The 22,804-nt window shown below is 43.2% G+C and overlaps 1 protein-coding gene across 1 annotated transcript in view; it reads left to right on the top strand.

Moving 5' to 3' along the window:
- OGFRL1 (opioid growth factor receptor like 1) overlaps positions 1–22,804 on the top strand; it is an 88,444-nt gene that overhangs the window by 50,447 nt on the left and 15,193 nt on the right. The window lies entirely within an intron of this gene.

Raw genomic sequence — 22,804 nt, 5'->3', positions numbered from 1 at the left:
TCAGCTTTAACTTTCTCTTTTCCTTTCTCAGCTTTAACTTTCTCTTTAACTTTTCTCCTGAAATCAGGAGACTCTCAGAAAAGAGAGAAAAAATCAAGTCATTAGGTATGCAGTATTTTCTGTTTTCTCCATGGACCTTCTAGAAATATGGTATTCAGTCAAATCAAGTAAATGAATACAACAGATTTTACTGTGTTGTGTTTATGAGAGAATGACCCAATTATGAATTTGTAGCCATATATGCAGGCACAATCTTGTTCATCTCAGAAAATGAAAACAAGTGGCCTGAGGACTAACTGTGGGTGTTTCTGTATAAGCTAAAGAATAGTTCTGATATCATGCCGTCTTGAATATCTCTCCACCACTTAGGGACTGAGTTGATAGTCATGACCAGTGATCTGTTTTCTCAAAATCTCCTCTACAGTAGTACCTTTATGGCTCTGATGTGTAGGATACCACCTGCCTTCTGTCATGTGGGTTCAGAGTCGGCACTGGACAAGAACATTTGTAGGTACCACACAGTATTTCCATTATGTTCCTCATCTGACTGCACACCTTCCTGCAAGTTATCTAGAAGCTAAGATATCCTCTCTCCATTGGTTCATGGTGTCCATGAAGTGGGTGAAACTAGAGGAGAGAAGCTCTTGAGAATTTTTAATCCTGCACTGTTTGAACAATTCAAATAACTTTAATGACTCATGAAAAGATAAGGGGCACCAACTGTTTCTCTTTGAGAAACCCCTCTAACTGCCTAGGAGAGAGGAAAGGAAGGGGATTAAGCTGAGTCACTTGAGAAGCAGTCAGTTTCCTCTCTGTCCAGACAACCTTAGTTTCTTCAAAAACACTTTTTCCTAATACAGAGCTTAAATTAAATTTTTTTAGTTTCAGCTTCAGCCCTTGACACTAATGCAACTAATCCCAGTGAAAATATTTCTCTTCCTTTCAATCATTCTTTCCCTCTGAATATCTATATAGTTATTTAGCTCTTTCCTTTAATTATTTTCCCTTTAGGCCAAATAAATTTAGTTCTTGTTATCTTACTTTCAGATTGTATTTTTAAATAACAAAGCAGTGTTAAATATAGTTTAAATCAGACAGCCTAATGCATCTGAGATTTCACAATAATTTCAAAATTAGGCTTTAGAAGACAATAGTGTCCATTTTACTAAGACCAGCAATATAATGTTATTAATTAGCCCCTTGTCAGAAATTTTTGAACATTTGAAATAATAACTGTCTTTTAAAAGTAATTTACTGTGTGTTACTGGCATATAAAAGCCTATTGTCAGACTTCACATGAATTCTCCATACTATTTTAATACTAATTACAATGACTACTTGAGTGTTTAATTTTTAAACACTGAATTAATTTTTCTTTTGCTTGTTAAAACACTGTGAAATAGCTTGGAAAATTTTGTGACATTTGACATTGGATTTCATAATGCCTGATGGGAGGTGTTGCATGTTTCCTCACATCCTGCTTTGGTAATGTTAATGCTGTTCATTCTTTAGCAAGAATGGGGCTGGGAAGAAATCCAGGCTTATCCATCTATTCCTGAGGGAGCTGGAAGGTCCAGGGGATTATGGGATTCAGATATTCTTAACTTCTAAAGCATTTGTTTGAATTGCTAGTAACTGAAAAGTTTAATATACTAAATATATTTGCAAAGCCTCTTACATACCGTTTGTATACCAAACAGATGCAGGATTTGAAGGAATACTAAGTAAGTTTGCTGACAATACAGAATAGGGAGGAACTGTTGACTTGGAGGCAGGGAGGCCCTGCAGGGAGACCTTGACAAATTAGAGAAATGGGCAGTCAACAACTGTGTGAAGTTTTAACATCTGCTCTTGGTATGGGGCAACCCTGGATGTGCATTTGTGCTGGGGAACAAGCTGCTGGAGAGCAGCTAGAGAGCACGGAAAGGGACCTGGGGGTCCTGATCGATGGCAAGTTGAACACAAGTGAGCAGTGCCCTGGCAGCCAGGAGGGCCAAGTGTATCCTGGGGGGCATCAGGCACAGCATCGCCAGCCAGGCAAGGGAGGGGATTGTCCCGCTCTGCTCTGCACTGGAGCAGCCTCACCTCGAGTGCTGGGGGCAGTTTTGGGTGCCACAATGTAAGAAAGACATTAAACTGTTAGAGAGTGTCCAAAGGAGGGCAACAAAGATGGTGAAGGGCCTTGAGGGGAAGCCGTGTGAGGAGCAGCTGAGGGCACTTGGTCTGTTCAGCCTGGAGAAGAGGAGACTGAGGGGAGACCTCACTGCAGTTACAACTTCCTCATGAGAGGAAGAGGAGGGACAGACACTGATCTCTGTGGTGACCAGTGACAGGATCCAAGGGAATGCCTGAAGTTGTGTCAGGGGAGGTTTAGGCTGGATTTTAGTAAAAGGTTCTTCACCCAGAGGGTGTTTGGGCACTGGAACAGGTTCCCTAGGGAAGTGGTCACAGCACAAAGCCTGACAGAGTTCAAGAAGCATTTGGACAATGCTCTCAGGCACATGGTGTGACTCTTGGGGATGGATCTGTGCAGGGCCAGGAGTTGGACTTTCTTGATCCTGATGGGTCTCTTCCAACTCAGGATATTCTATAACTCTATGAAATGGTATCCTGCAGTGAGTTTTTCAGTGGATATTGTCTCCTAAAAAAGTTATATAGCAATTAACAAAGATGTAACAACTTGAATTTTACAGAAATTATCTCTTAGTTCAGTAATACATTGCTGCCTATTTGATTTTTCACTATAGTTTTTACATACAATATTGCTAAGCCATTACCTGGTAGTGTATATAGATCTTCTGTTAAGCTCAGATTTGTAGATACTCTTGAAATTAAAAGTGGAAGTGATGAGTATTAAAGGTCTATCACTGCCTCCTCACTAAGATCTTGACTACCACTGGTTAAAACTTCTAAGTGCAGAGGCAGAGTTACTGAGATGCCTGCAACATGACTAAAAAATATTCTGAAGATGAATCTTTTGAGTAGTTTGACCAATAATTTGATCTTTGCAAAGTCATGCCTTTAGCTCCAATCACTGGGTATTTTAAAGCAGGCTCATGAGTGATGGAAGTTTACTTTTTTCAGGTGACGGTCTAAACACATTGCCAATATACCTAGTTTAAATTTACTAAGCAAGTAAGCAATAAAATAAAGTCTACAGAGGTATATAAAACCAGGGTTGCTTGGATTTACTGACAATAGATGCATGATGAGTATTATTAAGAGGAAATTTATGCTGACTTTCTAATAACTCTCTGCTAAAATATGTATTTCAGGCATTTCTGTCAGCTTTATTATTTTTAATTTTGGTCTAAGGATTTTTATCTGATGGGATTGTTTCCTTTGGGGATTGTAAAATGCATACATTTCTCAAGATGAGAGAGTTTCTGTGATTCATTTTTCTTGGGCTCTGTTGGTTAAGATAAAACTCCTTATCAGTGTCTGTAGTGTTGTTTTTTACTCTGAGTTCTTCTCTTAAATCTTCAGTTTGCTTTAAAACTACTTACAGCATAGAAAAAGTTTCCCTTCTGTATGAGTGCAGGAGGTCTGTGTACTTGTGTGGATATAGGAAGCCTTATCCTTTTCATAGGTGGAAAGAATTGGGGTTTGAATTCCCATAATTTTGTTTGTATTACAACTAAGTTCAGCCTGTGATCATGTTGAAAGAAGCTAGAAACTGAAGTCTTCTGGGAAAAGTTCCTGCCCTAAAATTAAATGTCTACTGTTTTATCTAAATTTTCAAATGCAAGTGATTTAAGCTTCATGTCTTTAAAATAAGTATTAAAACTGTTCATCCTACCCATGACAAAGATGTGTCTTGCTTGTCCAGTGCAAGCAAATGCAGCCCCCGCTCTGTCTGGCTTCTTGCTTCTGGTTCAAAACTAATCAGCCCTGTGTAGACGTAACTACACTTAAGACTGCCTCTAATGTCTGGAAAGACCTTATAGAAGAAAAAATTAGAAGACTAAATTTTACTATTTCTTGGAAATGGGTGGATGAAAGTTGATACAGATTCTAGTTTAATTTCTTCTGAATTACTGTGACTTTCCAGTACTACAGCCAACAGAAGCAACAAGGATCTCTGGCTGGGTTCAGTTCAGATCCTCAAGCATGGTTTTTTACTACATATCCTGCCTAGCCTCCAACTGCTGGTCCAGAAGATTCTGTTAAATCCTGTGGCCTACCTACCAGCCTTGTGTGGGTGTTCTGTTTACAATGGTGTCTGTTGTGGATCAAGCTGAGTCAGTCTCCAGGGTCTATTGACTATGTCTTCCTTGACTTCACAGGTAGTTCACCTGGGTGGCTGATTTGAACTGCAGCCATGGAGTGTACACCCTACACGGTCTGCTAATGAAACCATGATTAGACTGCAGGTGTGCACTAAGGCACAGCCAGGCACAGGAACAGCCCAGGAACTCAAGTGTGCAGGGTGCTTTGTCTGTTGGTGTGTCAGGGGCTGCACCGTAGTGAGCGTCCGGGCACTGCCTGTGGGACAGCAGGGGGGAAGGAGGTGAAGCAGGCTCTGCTCCTGGCCACTTAGGAGAAGACTCCTAGCAGGTAGATAGGTAAGGCTTTAAGACACTTCCATTGAAGATATGAAGGTAGCTAGCCAGGTCTGAATCCATGCCTGGGAAATCCACTATATGAGCAGGGCTACAGCCCACTAAGCTATCCCCACCCTCTCTCAAACACCCCTTTATGAGCTTGATGACTATGTGAAGCCATTTTATCTGAAATTCAATGTGGACTATTTGCTTAAATGTTTACCCAGTTTCTCAGGGCAGGCCATGGCATATGCTAAGTTCCACATTGCTGCTACACTACAGTAGCATTTATGCACATTACCCTTAATAAGGTTAATTGAAACTTCTCCAGAATGGTTGCAATAATTCTACAGTGTAGACATAGTTCCTTTTACAGGGAATTTCCTGTAGTTCTTGAGCAATCCTCAGAGGCAAATGAAGAAACTTGAAGATGTTTCCTCCTTGTAGCAGGCAGAAGTTTGCTGGGGCAATTCCTGTGATGCTGGCCCTAGGCTGACTAACCAAGTGTGCAAGATTGTTGCGTATGAGTGAGTATGTTGCAAACTTTGTAATTGTATGATGATCTAAAAGCTGACTCCTTTTTTGTTTTCTTTGTCATCCTGTCATGCTACTATAGATCTATATATATACCCAAACATGCATAGCCACACAGTTATATATGCAAACACACTGTGATGGGGAACGTGGGTGGCTGTTCTCATAGTTCTATTTGGAAAGCTAAAACTAGGCTTTTGATGTTAAAAATGGTGTACAGTGCCCAGAGCAGTGGTTCAGCTTTGCCTCCTCTCCCTGTTTGCTGGGTAACCATAGCTACTGCACTTCCTTAGCAAGAACAGATTTCTGAGAGATTCCTTCTTGCAGAATTGCTGATGTAATTATTTTACAAATTCCAGCAGGAAGCTTCTGCAATGGAAGTCCAGTTTCTTCTACTGCTTCAGCCTGTTTCCTGGCATACCTGCTCAAGCCATGAGCAAAACCTGCCCCTGGTTTGCTCAATCGCATACCTGTCACCCCTTTAAATAGTTTTGGTTGACAGGAGCAGCTGACACCACATGTCCCTGATCTAAAGAAAATAACCAGCAGTTCTTCTTCTGCTGAGTATGTTGATGTTTAGCCATAAATCCTAATAGATTTATTATCCTGAATTGTTTTCACCAGCTACTGGAGATGCAAGTGTTAAAAAAGTACAAGCCCCTTCATAAAAAGAATGCAAGGATTTCAGGTCTCCTGCAGACAAGGCAAGCCAGGGGGGAGAATAAATCATCACAGGCACTGTGGTACTGATGATTTGTATTCTTGTAGCATCTATTCCTTATTTTTGAACAGACACAAAATAAAAGGTATTCCCCTGCCCCAAATGATGGATAATCTTGGCACAATGGAAGGAAAATAGCAGATGGGTATAGATGCATCAGGGAATACAGTCAGCCTGGGTCAGGATAATGCCAACCTTAGCTTAGCAACTGTCTAACTTCAGTTGAATTTTTGAGGCTTTATGACTTTGGAACATTTCAATACAGAGATACAATGCACACACTGTCATTGTGCTGTCATTAAAAAAAATAAAGGAAGACTGTTTTGTAACATTTCTAGTATGTAAGGGAAAGGTTAGATTTTCTTTGTTCTTTTAGTGATACCTATTTGCAGTGTGGTTCTTGTGTGAATAACTCCCTGCTCTAATTGCTGTGACCCACCTACAAACCAATGCACTGCCACAAAAGTAAAAATTAGGCAACAATGATGCCTTGGTGTGGGAGTCTACAGCCTTGCTACTGATGTGTACTCCCATTTCAGTGAGACAGAGAGCCTCAGCTAACTAGCCATCACGTGCCTGCAATGGGGCAAGTGCTTTTTAGGCTTCCTGAGCTGTGTCGATTAGGTTGTTATTGACTGTGATATAACCTGGATTTCCTTGGATATCTCAGATGTCGCCAGACACCTGAGCTCAGGCAGCTGAATCACAGCCCTCATCCCTGCTGTTTAACACCGAAGATGTTTGATCAGAGCCTGCGAACATGGCACACAATCTTCATTTGGGTAACCTCAAGTGTTGGTGTAAGAGTAGCACCTGAAAAAATGGCTTAGTGTTGGAGGGATGCTCAGCCTAGATATATGCAGAGTTAACATCACACTGGGGACAAAGAACTCAATATGGGAGTGGAAGAAAGCTGATTTTCACTAGCTGGGCTGAGTAGGCAGGGATCCTACACAGCATATTCTCAGTCAAATTCTTTAGGTTACCTTTTACCCGAACAGCTTGTCAATGCAGTACTCTTGTTTTGAATGCCTCGTCAGGTGTGTCACATCAAACTGACCACTGTCTTTGCACCCAGTGACTCAGCTTTGCAGGGAATAGGTACAGTGGGAGCTACCCCTCAGGGGGCAGTGCTGTGGGCATTTCTGTAGCCTGTGCTGGTGCCAGCCTGGGTGCAAACCTTCTGCCTTGGCAGCAGGTAAACACACCTGCATCTGGAGAAGCAAGGGTCAGCTCTGCTGCCAGGCTCTGTGCCCTCAGGGCAGGACTCTGGTACTGATGTGCACTTCATGTGTTGCAGGGGAATAGCCTTGCACAGGATGGGTGATGATATTTGCCTGATGGGAACCCAAGGTAAACCTTGGGGCTAGGAAACCAAGTGATCCATCCCTGAGTCCTGCTCCATCTGCTTGTAGCCCACCAAAGTGAAGGCACATCGCTTTCTCAGCATTACCCATCTCATCCACCCTGCCATGCTCTTTATGTTCAACTCTCATGTCACTTGGTTGCATTTTGTCTTAGTTTTGAGCTAGCTTTGCAGGTGAACAGTGCTGTTGTACTGCCATATGCTATGTGACTTGCAGCAGTGCCTACAGGAGCTGAGATCCCAAGTGTGTCACTCAGGGTAAGGGAAGTAGCTTGCCATGGCTTTTTACAGGGACATGGAACAATAAGTCCTTGATTGGAACCTCTGGATGTTAGTTTAATGCAAGCAATGACTGGTTCATTTACAAGGAGAATGGGAGTGATGCTGTTTTTATGAAAAGTAGACCTAAGGAAGGATGTAAGTTTTGTTCACAGCTGAACCTGTATTACTTTTCTAAATTGTTGTATCACCTAAATTTTTTATCTGTCTCCACTCTTGGATAAAATAAATGCTTTCAGTAAAAAAATTCTTGGTTATTTTAATGTATACTTCCTTTGCAAATGAATAGGAAGAGTTAGAGAATGAAGAAGCAGCATTACATTAGTGTGTGAAGCCGTATTATAAGCCGAGATACCCATGGAGGATCAGAACTGTCTCTCTTACCATGCAGAAAAAATACGAGAGTCTTAATGTCTGATTATATTTGAGGAAAGTAGGAACATTTTGGAACAAAAATGACAAAGATTGATTTTAAATTTTAGGTTTTAAAGAACATTAGTTATTAAGAGATGTATTGAATTGTGTCCCTTTAGTCTTGTACAGAGTATGCAAAAATTAAGTTTTTGTGATTCCATTTAGCCTTTCTGGTGTTTTTATGCACTGTCAGAAAATCAGTGCAACAAAGTTTCAATTTTATAGTTATAAAGTTGGAGTTGTTCTACAATTTTTTCTTTGATACGCCTGCTTTACAGAGCAAATCACTAATGAGATAGCCTTGTTCCAATGTACTTCCAAAAGGTTGTTTTATTGTTTGGGTTTGGGGTTTTTTTGGTTGTGTTTGTGTGATTTGCTGATTTGTTGGGTTTTTGGGTTTTTTTTAAATAAAAGATATTTTGATCCCTTAGTAGCAGCTTTGCTAAAATTGAACTTGGAGTAGCCTACTCAGAAAAACTCAATTTCAACACATACTCAGATTAAACTATGAAGGATTGAAAGAGTTTACTTATCTTTAAAAAAAAGCCACACCGGTGTAACTATGGAAACATGCCAAATCAATTTTAAAAAGTCAGAATTATTAGAATCATTTTAGTTGGAAAGGCCTCTAAGATTGTCAAATCCAACCATTAACCCAGCACTTCCAAGTCCACCACTAAACCGTGTCCCTCAGTGCCACATCTACACATCTTTTAAACACCTCCAGGAATGGTGACTCAGCCACTCCCTTGGCCAGCCTGTTTCAGTGCCTGAACAAAGATTCTAAAAGAAGTAGGGATGCTAAATACAAATTTTTTTCCTTCCTGAGAATAGAAGTGTCTGGTTGTTAACAGGAAGGATAAAAGGTTTTGTAACTTCCCCAAAAGTATGTAAATAGATTGCATGAGAAAGACTTTAAAGCTGGTGAAGCAATGAAGGCACTCACAGATGTCATGTAAAGCAACTCTTGTAATGTTCACTTGGAGCAGTAGCTCTAAAGTGTAGTGCTCTGGCTGGGATGGAGTTAATTCTTAGCACTTCACATGGTGCTGTGTTCCGGATTTGTGGCTAAGGCTGTGTTGGTGATACTTCAGTGGGTCATTGATTAGCAGTGCTTGCCCAGCCTCCTTAAGTTTTTCTTTTTCCCACTCTGTCCACCAGTGAGGAGGTGGGGGACACAGCCAGGACAGCTGATGCAAATTGGCCAAAGGGATGTTCCACACCACATAGAATCTTGCTTAGTAATACAAGCTGGGGTAGAGGAAGAAGAAAGGAACAGGGAGTGGCTTCCTAGGTGGCCAGTGTTCAGAGACTGGCTGGGCATCAGTCTGCCTGTGGCACACCGTGACAGACTAACTTCCTTTGGTTGACTTGGGTTTTTTTCATTTTTTCTTCACCTTTTAAACAATCTTTATCTCAGCCCACGAGTTGTCTCAGTTTTGTTCTTCCTGTTTTCTTCCTCTGCCCTTCTGGAGTGGCGGAGTGAGCAAGCAGCTATGTGGGTGCTTGGCTGCTGGCCAGTGTCAGCCCACCACAGTCCTTTTTGGCACCTGATGTGGTGGGGCTTGGGGGGTTTAAGATGACAGATTTGATCAGAGTGTGCTAGACTGAGCTTACAGCTGTTACAGATACTTAGCTCTTACTTGGTAGGCTAGTGCTTTCTCTTCCTAGCTCTGATGATGGCATATTTGCTCCCTTACCTGCTCCATTACTTTCTCCCTTTCTTGCTGTACATTGAATTCCAGGGCGTGTCAATGGCTGCTTTCTGCTTTTGCTGCTTTCTGTGTTGTTTGTCACTTTGTTTTCCCTTGCCTAGGAAACCTACAATAAAAGCACTGTCCTGAAACCAAGCCTGGTATTTGCCCTTGCATCACTGCCTCCCAGTCTCTGGAGAACAATGTTACAAACCAGCAGCAGTTCTTTCTCTCCTCAGCTGCTTTTTGGGGAGACTGAAGCACCTCTCCCTTCTATGTGGTAAATGTTTCCAGCTTTATTGCAATGACCACTCAGTTTCTTGAACATCCCTACTCAACCAGATGTGGGCTGTGAACGTGATTTTTTTTTTCTTGTACGGGCAGCCAGATGGTAGGGGATGTGACACAGAGGTCTGCCCTGGGGCAGCTGATCCCTGGGTGGCCACAGCAGGTACACCTTGAAGCATCAGCAGCAGTGATGGAACACCTCAAAGCATGTGACCAGGGATAAGCCCACACGAGAGCAGCCACACCCCTGGAGGGACTGCAGCCGTGGGTAAGGCTATGCTGGAGCAGGTTTCTTTGAAGGACAGTGACCATGGCTAAGTATGCCACAGTAGGTATAACCCTGAAGAGACTGTAGCTTATAGATAAGGCTCCATTTGGAGCAGCACAACCTGCAGTCTGTGGATAAGGCAGCTAGGTCAGTAGTGCTGGAAACGGTCTTGGTGCTTTGTTTTGCAGTTTGCCCTGTTCTTTTGCAGCCATTAAAAGTTAACTGGTAGGTAATAAAATCATGGTTAGCTTACTACAGTTTATGCCTGGATGGAGCCCTGAAGCTACTACTCTAAACAACAGCCCAGTTTGTATTTTGAATTTACTGACTATATCTGATAGAGGTAATCAACAATAGTTAATTCACTACCTTATGCCTTGTGCCAAACTTGTTTCTGCCTTTGTTTAATGGATATTTCCTTTGTTAAAATACTGAATTTTGGAAAACTAGTCCACCATCCATTTGGTGGTTATTTGTTTCAGTTGCTTTTGAGTACTCTAATTCAGCTATCTCATCTTTCTAAACTCCTTCAGTGGTTAATGGAGCAGTGGACTCTTCCAGGATCCTCTTCACTTTGGGTTACGTTAGCAAGTAGTGCAAGCCAGTGGCAGACCTGAAGAACAAAACAGTCAGTGCTGAGAATCTGACACCCACATTACTAAACTTAGTGATTTTTCTTTTTTTCTACAGAATAGTCCTAATCTGGTCCTATGGCCTGAATGCCCATTGCATTTGGAATGTATTGGGTACACTCCTGGACTCCATCTTCTAGTTTATTTGATCTAAACCAAATAAAGTTTATGTTCCCTGAGACTGCGTGAATGAATAATATGAACCAAAGCCCAGAAGGTGGAAGAATTGGGAACTTATCTTTAAAAGCTCTACTCTCTTCTGATCCAGGCTAAAATAGTAATATAGATGCAGCCTCAAAGCACTGATGTCCGATTACAGTTCTGAATTTCTTGCTGTAGCAGTCTCCCCCTTTCTTCACTCCCCATAGAGCAAGTCTGTGGAGACTCAGCAGCTACTTCATTGCAGAAAAGTTGAGTGCTGAGAGTTATGCTGTGACTTCCGTGTGACACTACTGCAGTGTGGACCTTCCCACCTGGCAGGAACGACCTTTTCAAGAGTCTTCTAAAGCAGCCAATTTGTCAGTCATTCATCAGATGGCCAAACAGAATAAGCTCATGTAAATTAAAATGTTTCTAGTGCTGAAGATGAATCACTTCTTGGGTGTCTTTAGATGCCATCAGTGTTTCTGTCTGTATGCAGGTAAGTCAGTTGTGTTCCCTTTATAAAGTAGACAAAGAAAGAGGTACTCCATCAGACCTAGTTTAAATGGCTGTTTAAGGATTAAATGGTTTGTTACCTAAAAGTTTCACTTTCTCGCCCCTGGCTGTAAGGGTACTCTTAGCAACCAGTTAGACATACCCAAAGCTGCATGAGAAACCCACTTCTCCTTTCCATATTTGAGCCAGACTTCAAAGATATACTTGAGGGTTGGTTTGTGTTTGGTTCCTTTTTGTTGTTGTTGTTGTTGGTTTTTGTTTTGTTGTTTTGGGTTTTTTGGTCAGATTGAATAACTTCTCATTTTCTGTGATTTTCATACCTCCTAACCTAGTGATGACTACTTTCACATTTTGTTCAGTTTCTGGTGATTTTTGCCTCACCCAAAATGTCTCCCAAACATAGCAACCATCACTAGTTCTCACCCCATGGTCAGATCTTCAATCCCATTTAATCTCAGGACTGCATACAGAAATACTGATCCTGGAACAAAGTTTAATTTATCTCTTGGTGGATGGTTGACAGCACTGACAGCCTGCAGTGTATTAACATACTGAATTATCAAGCCCCTTAAAGGAGTAATGAATGCTGCTTACACTGACTTTCTGCCAAAAACATCCCTTTGTAATGTAAATGAAAGAACACAGCAAAGCTGTCTGCTCAAACACACGGAGCTGAAAAGGGCTGTTCCTATTCTATCTTTTTAGCCCTAACATGATGTTTACATTACCACAGGTGCTATATTTTTCACTCTGGCACACCTTCAGACCTGTCAAGTATTTCCCTGCTTAAGGATAGCTATGAGTGGTGTTAGAGGGTGACAAATTTCATAGAAATGTAATACAGAAGTGAATCATTGTTTTCATCTGAAGCAGAACAGGGAGATGATCATTGCATTCTAGAAACAGCAAGCACCTGCGTGAAAGTGAATTGCTTATGTCAGAGTTTGAACCAGCTCCCAAAAAACCCATCCAGAACACTCAATATTGTTACTCATGCAAGGCTGGCAATCTTTATTTTTTATCTTGATTCCTTTGAAGAATTCATTTAAGGAACACAAATGTTCATCATGAATTTTTTTCTCCTTTGTTCCATACAATGTTAATGGTACCTCCTGTTCTTAACTTGTAGCCTCCTGCCACAAGGAAATACCACCACAAACATCACAAGCCAGGAAATGCCATTGCTTTAATGGTATTAAGAAAAAACAGTGGGGCTTTGTCCTTTTCAACATCGACATCAAGAAGAAAAGTTGCCTCTTTTCTTGTTAGCCATACATTTCTGTTGTAGCATGGCGATTTTTTTTTGGTTATGACAATAGCGACACAAGTATACATTGTTTAGCTGTTCTTAGCCTCTTGGTAAGGATCCTCCTGTCCCCTGAGCGAGTGGCATTTACACCACAAGGAAACTGTTCCCTGCTTCCAGTCCCTAGCCTGGATCACTCCTTTTCTTTTTTTGTCTGTCCTCAGCTCTGCATGCTGAGACTGAATTTGGCTGTGTTCTTTTGCCCATGTCCTGGTTTGTGTTTTGCTTTGTAATGACCTCTAATATAACAAATGTAACGTTTGACAAAATAACAGCTTTATCCACTGTTCTGATTTCAGCTGTAATTATGGTGACAATGTGGGCTCTTTTAGTTTTGCTTTTAGTATTTTTTAACAATGCTATTGATCAACATGTAATTTGTACTCTCTTGTTCTTCCCCAAATCTTGGAATTCCCAGCTCACCTAGGAGGGTTTTTCTCTTTTGAAAAATTGACTCCTCCCAAACACAGGTGCCTAATTATGATGTAAGAAAGCATAGAGTTCATACAGAGCAGTAAAAAAACTGCACAAAGCATTCACTGTATTTTAGCACATCACCACCAATATCTTGCTGACCCACTTTGCCACATGCAAAAGGATGTCGATGTGCCTATTTACTCATCTCTTCATTCAGGAGAGAAGTGAGCCCATTTGGATGATTCATTCAGGCTGGTCAAACAACAGTGTGAAAGTGTGGCAATGTCTTTCCTGAGCATGTCAAAGGCTGCTTGTATTCCAGCTGCCAGGCAGCTTCACACTGTAATAGGGCATGTTACAAAATGAAACGGGCTAATTCCTTATAGTGCATGTGCTCACTGTATTCAGATCATTTTTTTCACTGCATCAGATTCCTAAAGTGAACATTTATTATGTTATTTGTTAACACATAACTCAGATTTGTCATATCAGGAAAAGATCATCCATATCCCTTCTTAGGTCTCTCTCACTCGAAGCAGAGTTTCATCTCTTTAAACTTACCATCTTGCATGCTCTGTTAGGATGGCACCACAGAGATAAACAGGGAGAGGCTTTTGCAGGCTCTACTAACATGCTTTCTTCAGAATAGAAGAGCACAATAGCATTAGGATGAGGCTGTCCTGTGGTGATCTAAGGAAGTCTGTGATAGGGAATATTACAGGGGCAAACAAGATAGGTAGGAAAAAAAAGTCACTCATTCCAGAATATGTGTGCACTAACTGCTGACAGAGTTTCATATGAGGATCACGTTGTGTGAAGTGTAACATGCTTCAGTCCCATCTCAGATCACAGACTGTGGGCCATGTCTTGCTCCTCATCACTCCAAAGCAGTTGAATTCCTCAACTCTGCTGTCATCTCCCTCCAGCCTGGCCACCTTGAAGTCACACAGCGATTGGGAAGCATAGGGAAGGGTTGCTTTGAGGTGCCATCAAAGACTAACAGGCAGGGCTGATGTGGACCTGTGTTTTAAGGCTGTGCAGAGTAATTTAACTAAGTGAACTAACCCAAATGATTTTAAAAATCACTGGGCCTGCGATAAGTACATGAAAGCCAGCATTGTTGGTGGTTTCTGTTTCTGGTTGTGTGTGTTTGCTTGCTTTTGTATCTCAGTCTATGTGTCTTTGCCTTAATCACAAACTAAAAGCCCTGTGGAGCATCAGTAACCTAATTAAAAATGGCTTCCCTGATGAACTTCTTCCCTAGTTTATGTATTTATATAGGTTTTCTACAGATGATGTAGAAAGCATGATATGAAAAAGGATGAAAAGCAGGTGGTGGCAGAGTCTGTGCCTGCAGTTGTCCCACTTGTGTAATTTGGTCTTGTGCCAGCCTGTGGCTAGAACTAATTGCTTAGGAGTTTGTCAAAGATCAGTGACTTTAGGCACTTTGAAATTATCCTTGATGAAGTGTATGAAATCCACAATCATCTGCCAAGAAGCAAAATATAGAACTGCACAAATGCGTATCATTTAAACTGGACTTTTTTTCACTGGTAGGGATCCTATGACTCCTATGAATCACATCAATCTTGACGTCAATTAGATCTTTGAAACAGCTATGTTGCACCATCACGACTACATAAATTCACACAGTCGTATCAAAACTCAGCTAAGAAAGAACAAGCAGAGTCTGTGGTCTTGAAATAATAGTTTATTAGCAGTATCTTTTCCAGGGACAGCATGAGCTCCTAATCTAGTCAAACTGAAGTGTTACTGCTTGTGCATGCTCCACTTTCAGCTGACAGAGGTGGGTCAAACTTGTGATGGCTCTAAGTTGGTACTGCTTGGCTGCACTCCCAGGGGATGCTCTGAGTTTATGTCACCTTAAAGTGAGACCCTTTAACCCAAGCAGAACAGAATGGGATTCATTATTTACTATTCATTACGGATGGAGAAGGGGCTCTGCACAACTTCTGCTGTGTTTAGGTGAGGAAGTAAAGCACAGCAAATGACATACCAGGGTAGTATGATGCTGTGATCTCCTTATAGCCTTTCATACTTCTCTGTATAAAGGCTGGATATTCATTCAGAGACCGAGGAGGAGGCAGTTTTCTTGTTCATCTCCTTACCATTTTGATCTTATGCATCAGAAATTCAACAGGATGTGACAGGAAGGTTAAAGCCCTGTCTCTTTCTGCATACCTAGCAACAGACACTCTGAAACAAGAGTCCTCTCCATCTCTCACTGGAAGTGTATTACATGATATGACCTGATTACAGATATTCTTCATGCCAGGAAAAGGGATGCTCACCACCAGCTCAGTTGGATGCTCTCTCTGTTCCTATGGGAGCTGGGTACCCAAAAGTCAGTATTTTCAGAAAACCTCAAGAGTGTGGGACTGGGTCATGTCATGTAATTTTTACTGCTTGAAAGTTTGATGTCTAAACCGGAGTTTGACTAGATCTTGGCTTCCTTTGTAATCAGTAGATACAAACAATATTGTGATTTAGCTTACATATTTTAAACACCTGTTTTAGGATGATATGGATTATCCTCTGGAGGTTCCTATTTTTTTCTATTGGAGTACATAAGGAGTATTGTGTGATTAGTTCAGGCTTAGCATCTACAGGTTAGGTGCCTCAGGACATAAATACCCCAAATGAGAAGCCTTGTCAGGCTTCAGAAGAATGTCAGTCTCTGTCTCTGTTTAATGCCCCAGAGAAGAAAATCCCACAGCTTTGGGGGGTTGTACCTACTCTGAGTACACTAAATCATGTCCTACATTTGGCACAGATGCCTCGTTTAGCAGTTCTGGAAGTTCAAGACAGGAGATGTGTGCTCTCAGGTCAGAAATGTCCATTTACACATCTGTCATCAAAGGCAGTCTGTAGCACATTGTTACAGTGGGGATAGTGCAACACGTGTATCAGACAACAAGGCCCGTGGAAAGAAATATGTAAGGACCGATTCTTGGCTGATGTTTCAGAGATGTTTATTTCCCCAGCCGTATGGCCGGAGCTCTGCCGAGGAACTGCGGCAATCACGGGACCCGAGGGTCCTTGCCCGCGCAGGGGAACACAAAACAACCAGTGGGGAACGAGGCTGACCAGGGGCAGGGAAACCCCGTGCCTCCCCCCAGGGCCCCTCTCCCAGGACCCCACGGCAGGGGAGGGAGGGCCCCAACAGCACACCTTCCCAACAGAAATACGGATGCTCAGGGACATTAGGGGCAGGATCAAGTTTGTAAAGAAACACCCAAATTTAGTTGCTTACACAGAGATATGTGCCAAAAGATAACAAGGGGTGTAACAGTCCATTAGATAAACGGAGCTCTGGTCAATACAGACCAGCAGCTTTCAAAGTGATCCAGCCAACCAACCAGTCACATACAGACGTAGCTGGCCTATGCTTGTATATGATAAGCATACCCATAGAAGGTGCATTATTTCCTTGGAGATGACTTAGAGTAGCCAAAATGTCTTCATGGGGCTGGCAGCTACACCATGGGACCTCCTGAACCTATGGAGCACCAGTGCCCTTCTGCAGCAGAAGGTGGACACACTAAGGGATCTCCAAAGGCACTTGGATGCCTCCATTTAGGCCTCTGCATCACACACTGTCTTTCAGGGAGAATTTCTTCCACTGCCAAAATTAATAGCTTGCATGGTGCAGTCCAGGAGCCCTTCAGCAAAACTTAATGGCATCACCTCATCCTGTGCGTACTTCTGGCAAGTGAATGTCGTTTCTTATCTGTGATGCCAGGCAGCTGACCTAGACAAGCCCACTACAGAAGAGCTGGTAGTGCCAACCCGGGTAGCTGGTTCCAGTCCATCACAAGGGTGATGCAGGCCTCCAGCTATGAATCAAGTGTTTCCGCACAGCAACTCATTTAGACCATGTTGCATCCTAGAACTGGATCAGTTTCCTCTCAAGAAACTGGCTGCAGTCTTACACTCTGTTTAAAAGAAAACAAGCAGAATCTTAGCGGCTTAAGGACTACACTGAGACTGCTTCTCTGACCACCTAGACAGATCATCTTAAAGTAAAACACTCTTCTATTAATTTGTTCTGAGGTTACCTCGGCTGTGACCTTTTACAGACTTGTAGTGCAAGACACTCCAATAAACAGGGCTTTAGTTAAGGTCTTTAGGGTTGTAGTCATAACCCAGCAAAAGGTGAGAACTTCCACTGGCTTTAGTGAGCTTAATACACCGATCTGTCACATCTACCGTGATTTATGTGAAGTCTTTTCTTCTCTGTAAATTAATTTCAGATTTCAATAGAAACAAATTTAGGCAAATATGCAACCTGACTTCTGAGTTTAGAGTTAGTTAATCATTTCCAATGACACTCACTAGAGGGAAATTATGGAGAACTTTATAAATTAGATTCACCTTCTGTAGCTACTACACCAAGCTTGGCATTTAGCAATCTGGGGCATTACTGGACTAAAGAAGAGAACTAAAATTCACCGTAGTCAAAAAATAAGTACATGAGGTAACAAACCCCATTAAAATAACAGTCAGCTACAGCTATTGCATACAAAACATTGTCATACCTGTATGATTTTGAACACTTGCCCAAATATATGTTGGTGTCCAAATATATTTGGACCCTTGTCTGAATGTATGTAAATAATACTGTAGCTCCCAGACACTTCTGTCATATTGATGCCTTTCTGCATTTCCTAAATCTACCTTTGTATGTTTAAATATCCACTATGAATCATTTTACATTTGCTCAACTAAATTTCATTTTACCAATGTTATTTATTTTGCCCTCCTCTGTCATTTATCAAAGCAGTTTTGTAGTCTACTATATCCTCTAAGGATGCATAATCCCTCCCAGCTTTATATCACCTTAATATTAGGTTGGTAAGTCTCTTCACAGCTGTTAATTGACCTCTCTGGTATCCTATTCAAAGCATCCTCCCAAGATAATGATAAAGTATTACAATTACCTCATTTTTAATAGTTTTTTAACAGTTATCACACGATATACATGCAGCATGAACTTTGAGAAAGCGATGTGGTTTCCATTCCGAAGTCCTTATAAAACTATATCCTCATGAAGGAAAAAAGAGATGGCTTTGATTAATCCATGCTGTTTAAGATGTATATAAATGTATATAATCCAAAGTGAAGTGCTTATTTTTTTATAAGCGTTATTAAAGTCTATATTTGATGTACAGTGGTTTGCAAACCCCTAGGTCTTCTGTTGGTCTTCACCTGTGTTATGTGACAGTCAAACTACTCGACTGAAACAGGTCCTCCTGGCTTTAGGACTTAGTCATCTTCCATTGTACAGGAATGCTTTAGTGAACTCAAGGGCCATAAATTCACTACCTTTGCAAAAATGACTACCAGTTATGACTGTGAAGTAATGGAATTTATTTTTTTCTAATTAAGATATGTCTTGTGGGAATCTGTTCAAGCTCTCAAATACCACCCTACAAAGCTATTCTAGGTGCTAGAGCCTCTTCATGAATCCTGACTGCCTCTAGTTCACAACCAGAACCAGCAATAATCTGCAACTGTGAAAGAAAACATTGTTCATAGGAAAAATGCATACACCTGGCAAAGGGCAGATTGCCCCACCCGCGGCCCCCCCCCCCCCCGAGCGAAAACCCCAAAATGCCAGGAAAAGAAAAAACCACAGTGGCCAGCTGTGGCAGTGCAGGTGGCTCCAGCCACTCTGTCTCCTGAGGAGAACTCAGACAACCACCTGTGGTGGTCAGCAACCCAAGCTTAGCATGTAACTTCAGTCATGGTGAGAACCCATGATTCCCTTGTTCTGCCTTTTGCATCTTTTCTCCCAACTGGTTAATGTTTGGCTTGTTTTATGTATAAAGTTATGAATATTCATTTTTCTTCTTTAATATGTGTTAGTTCTAGAAAGTTCTTTGTTCCTCGACGTCCCATTGGATCCTTCCCTAAGTCCCTCCTATGTAATGTTCCAATTGGTTTCCTTCCTGTCAACCCCACCTGCTTGTCTCTATCCCATTGGCTGTGATCCCTTTCCCCACCTATTCTGTACCCAGTATAAGATCCCTGGACCCTTGGTCTTTTCGTCCCTGTCTTTTCACGGGAATAAGCCTGCGTGGAACACTTATGGAGAGTCCCCTCTCTCTTTCTTCTTTGCTTTCGCCTGCGTGCCTGCTTAACAGCGACAGGAAGATCCAGCCCCTTTTGGGTGAGGAGCTCTGCCCCTTTTCCATTGTGTGATGGGCACTGAGTGCCGCCTTCCAGAGGGGTTTCAGCGTTGACCTCCGGGCTTCTTTGTGTCAGTACGCGAGGGGTAAAACCCCCTTCTGCCAGCTCCCAGTGGCTGCAAAACCCCTCCAGCCAGCAACCTGGTGGGGAGAAAAAAATGGTGCCAGCTCCTGTCTCAAGGAAAAAAAAAAACCAAAAGGTTCACACAGCAGCTCGAGCAAAACAGATGGGAACCTGGTGAATCTCTGGTGTTGGTCCCCTCTTCACAGAAGATGAAGCTGGTGGATTTGGTGTCTTTTCTCTCACTGGTTCGGTTTTTTTGAGGTCTGGGGCTGAGATGGAGCAGCCCCAGGCCAATTCTTCTTCCATCAGTTGTTCTCTCTGATCTCAGACCAAAACCAAACCATTCCGTTCACTTCAAAAAAAACCCAAAAACAAACAAACAAAAAAACAAAACCAAAAAAAAAAAACCACCAAACCTGCCAAAGGATTGCTATGGCAGCCTCTCCAAGGCCAGGGAAAGGGAAAAAAACCTTCTTGCCTAAGCTAACAAAAACCAAGCTAGCTAAGTGAGAAAAAAGGACGCAGTCCACATGGCACCATGGATGCCTGGGGAGTGAGGCTTTGAAAAAGCCTGTGGAAGAGCCCCAAGGCTCCCCCCAGACCCACCTTAAAGCTACAGCAACCATTTCTGGGCGTACAGCAGACGATAAGGGAATAGACTAATCATCATAAAATCACCGCAAGACACCCATCTTGTAGGTGTTGTTGATTAACCTCCAGTCATCTGGGACCTCCCCAGTTAACGAGGACTGATAGTAAATGATGGGGAATGGCTTGGTGAGCTCTCCCACCAATTCATTTGACTCCCAGTTCTTAGCACTGCTCTGAGATCCAGATCTTTTAAAACTCTACCTAAAAATTCCGTGATGAGATTTGGCCGACAGCTTTGAGACTTGGCTGACAGCCTTGCTCTTCAGGTAAAACTGAGCTGTCTATAATAAGGTGCAGTTATTTGCACAAGAAATTCAGCTTTCTTGCAGGAAGATCTTTAGTTTGTGGGATTAACTGCCATACATACTGAATATCATCAAAACCTTCCCCTGATTTTTGATGCACGTGCAAGGCATGCTTTTGAGGCTCCACTGTTCATAATATAAACACAATCACTGTGACGGAACATTGACAAAAGCTGTAGCAGGGGAGAGGAAGCAGAGCTGGTCTATACTGGGCTAGTAGATAGTGGTCAATGGAAGTAGCTGGTCAGCAGGTAGTCAAGAAAAATGTGCTCCAGACATCAGAATTTCTTAAGTCAGTTCCTTCAAACTATGCCAACAGCATGGGAGGAGATACTGTGGAATCAGGAAAGAAATCTGCTTTTCCCCTAAATGAGGTCAAAGAGGGAACTCTCAAAAATGGGCATAAAAATACATAAGCATGAGTGTTACAAAAGACTGTTTCCCCAGCTGCAGCTCTAGCATCTAGTCTTACTGCTTGCCCTCTTAAAACCTCTCTTGTGCCTGCTTGATGGGGATGTTTTATTCTTTATTAAAATGATGTCCACTGACAAAAATGAGAGTGAACTTTCCTGTTCTACATGCATTCCTTAATATCACATATCAAAAAAGTTCAGTAGATCTCAAAAACCTACGGGGTTGAGGGTGAGGAGGGTGTCTTGGCTTGAGCCACCAGCTTTGATCTTGGGACTGAGTGGGAGTTGCTGGATCCTGAGGAGGGAAGCAGCTGGCATGATGGTGACTAAGGGGTATTGGAAAGGCTAAATGGGCTTTATTAATCTCCATGAAGAGTACAGGAGGAAGAGAACTGTCTCGGCCAAGGCAGGTGATGGTGGGAGGCAGCAGGGGCGTGGGCAGCAGAGGTAGACTGGGCTGTATGGCAGGCTCACAGCTCAGCCATGCAGCTGTGACTACATCTAGGTGAGCTGCTACTGCAAATATACTTGCCTGAAACAAGGCCTCACAAACCAGGGCATTCCCAGTAATTTCTTGTCCTTGGTGCCAGTGTGTACAGCTAACATGCTTCAAATGAACCTGAAGGAGGGTTATGTATGAGACTGACATGAGTGCATCTAAGCATGACACTGTGGCAACTTGAGTTAAAATGATCTTTCAGTTTATAGAGAGTAGACAGGGAAACAAGAATATATAGATGAAATCACCTCTATACTGATGATCCTGACATCCAGTTAAAATCTTGGTACCTGCTCTTGAAACGGATGCTAAAACATTCAAGATACAGCAGACAAAAAAGGTGCAACTTTGAGTGAGGGAATGTGAAAGGCAATTTATGGCGAGAGGCTGAAGAAGCTTAACCTGCTTGGTTTACCAAGAAGAGGACTGAGATGACTTGATGATAATACACATCTTTAGGAGTGGTCACCAGACACCACAGAATTGTCTTTAAGGAGAAGGCAGAAATCCCCGAGTGTGACCTGAAGCCTACCATCCCTGGCTAGAAATGAGGAACACATTTTTATGCATGAGGGTGAGAGTAGGCACTGGAACAATGTGCTGAGCCGTCAACTCATCAGGTCTTCTCTCCTGGCAGTGTTTCTGTCCAAAAGGCATGTGCTAGCCAAATACAAAATACACTGTCACTGCCCCTCCAAATCGGTACTTGAACATCATGTTTTATCCCCAAACTCGCAGGAGTTTTAGGAGCAGCTGAAACTGGCTGGTTACCACAGCACTGCCCTCTCCATTCCTGTCTTCTCTAGTACCTGTATACTCCTTGGGGTCTACCTCACCGCAAACCTTCCCATGTCTAGTGGACAGCGGGAGCTTGCACACTGCAGGTGTCACGACCACTTCTGTCACTGAACAAAGCATCTCCACCCCAGACCACTGCTCTGGGGCAGCCGCAATCCCCACTCATCTCGATGAACACCCGCACCTACTTGCTTTCCTTATAACCCTTCAGGGGACACCGCGGCCGCCTCCGGGAAGCGAAATCCCCGCGGGGCGCACCTCCTCGGAGGGGGGACTCCCACTCTCCCTTCGAGCGATGCTTCCCCGGCGCCCGGGCGGCGGCGGGCGGGCCCTGAGTCGCCCCGCCCGACCCCGCGGTGCCGACGGCCCGGTGCCGCCCGGTGCCCGCCGCCAGGGCTGGGCGCGCGTGTTTCTGGTGGAGATCCCGGAGCCTCCAGCTCCGCCCCGCGCGTGTCCGTGGGCTGGGGCCGGGCGGAGGAGCAGCCCCGGCCGCCGCCGCCCCGCCCCGCCATGCCGCAGCCGTAGGCAGCCCGCGGCCGCTCCCAGCCCTCGGCCTCCGCGGCCTCCGGGCCGATGGGCAGCCTGCTGAGCGGGGTCAGCTTCAAGGAGCCCACCACGGTGGAGGACTGCGACTCCACCTGGGAGACCGACTCGGAGCCCGAGGCGGTGGAGCCGCGGCGGCAGAAGGGGGTGTGCGCCGCCGCGGGAGGCGGGGAAGAGCCGGCCGAGCCGCCCGCCGCCG

Source organism: Corvus kubaryi, unplaced genomic scaffold, assembly GCF_017639235.1.
Source record: "Corvus kubaryi isolate FWS band 111438036 unplaced genomic scaffold, C.kubaryi_AGA036_p1.0 split3-73, whole genome shotgun sequence".
In the NCBI taxonomy this organism is placed as follows: domain Eukaryota; kingdom Metazoa; phylum Chordata; class Aves; order Passeriformes; family Corvidae; genus Corvus; species Corvus kubaryi.
This window is presented reverse-complemented; position numbering and strand designations above follow the sequence as displayed.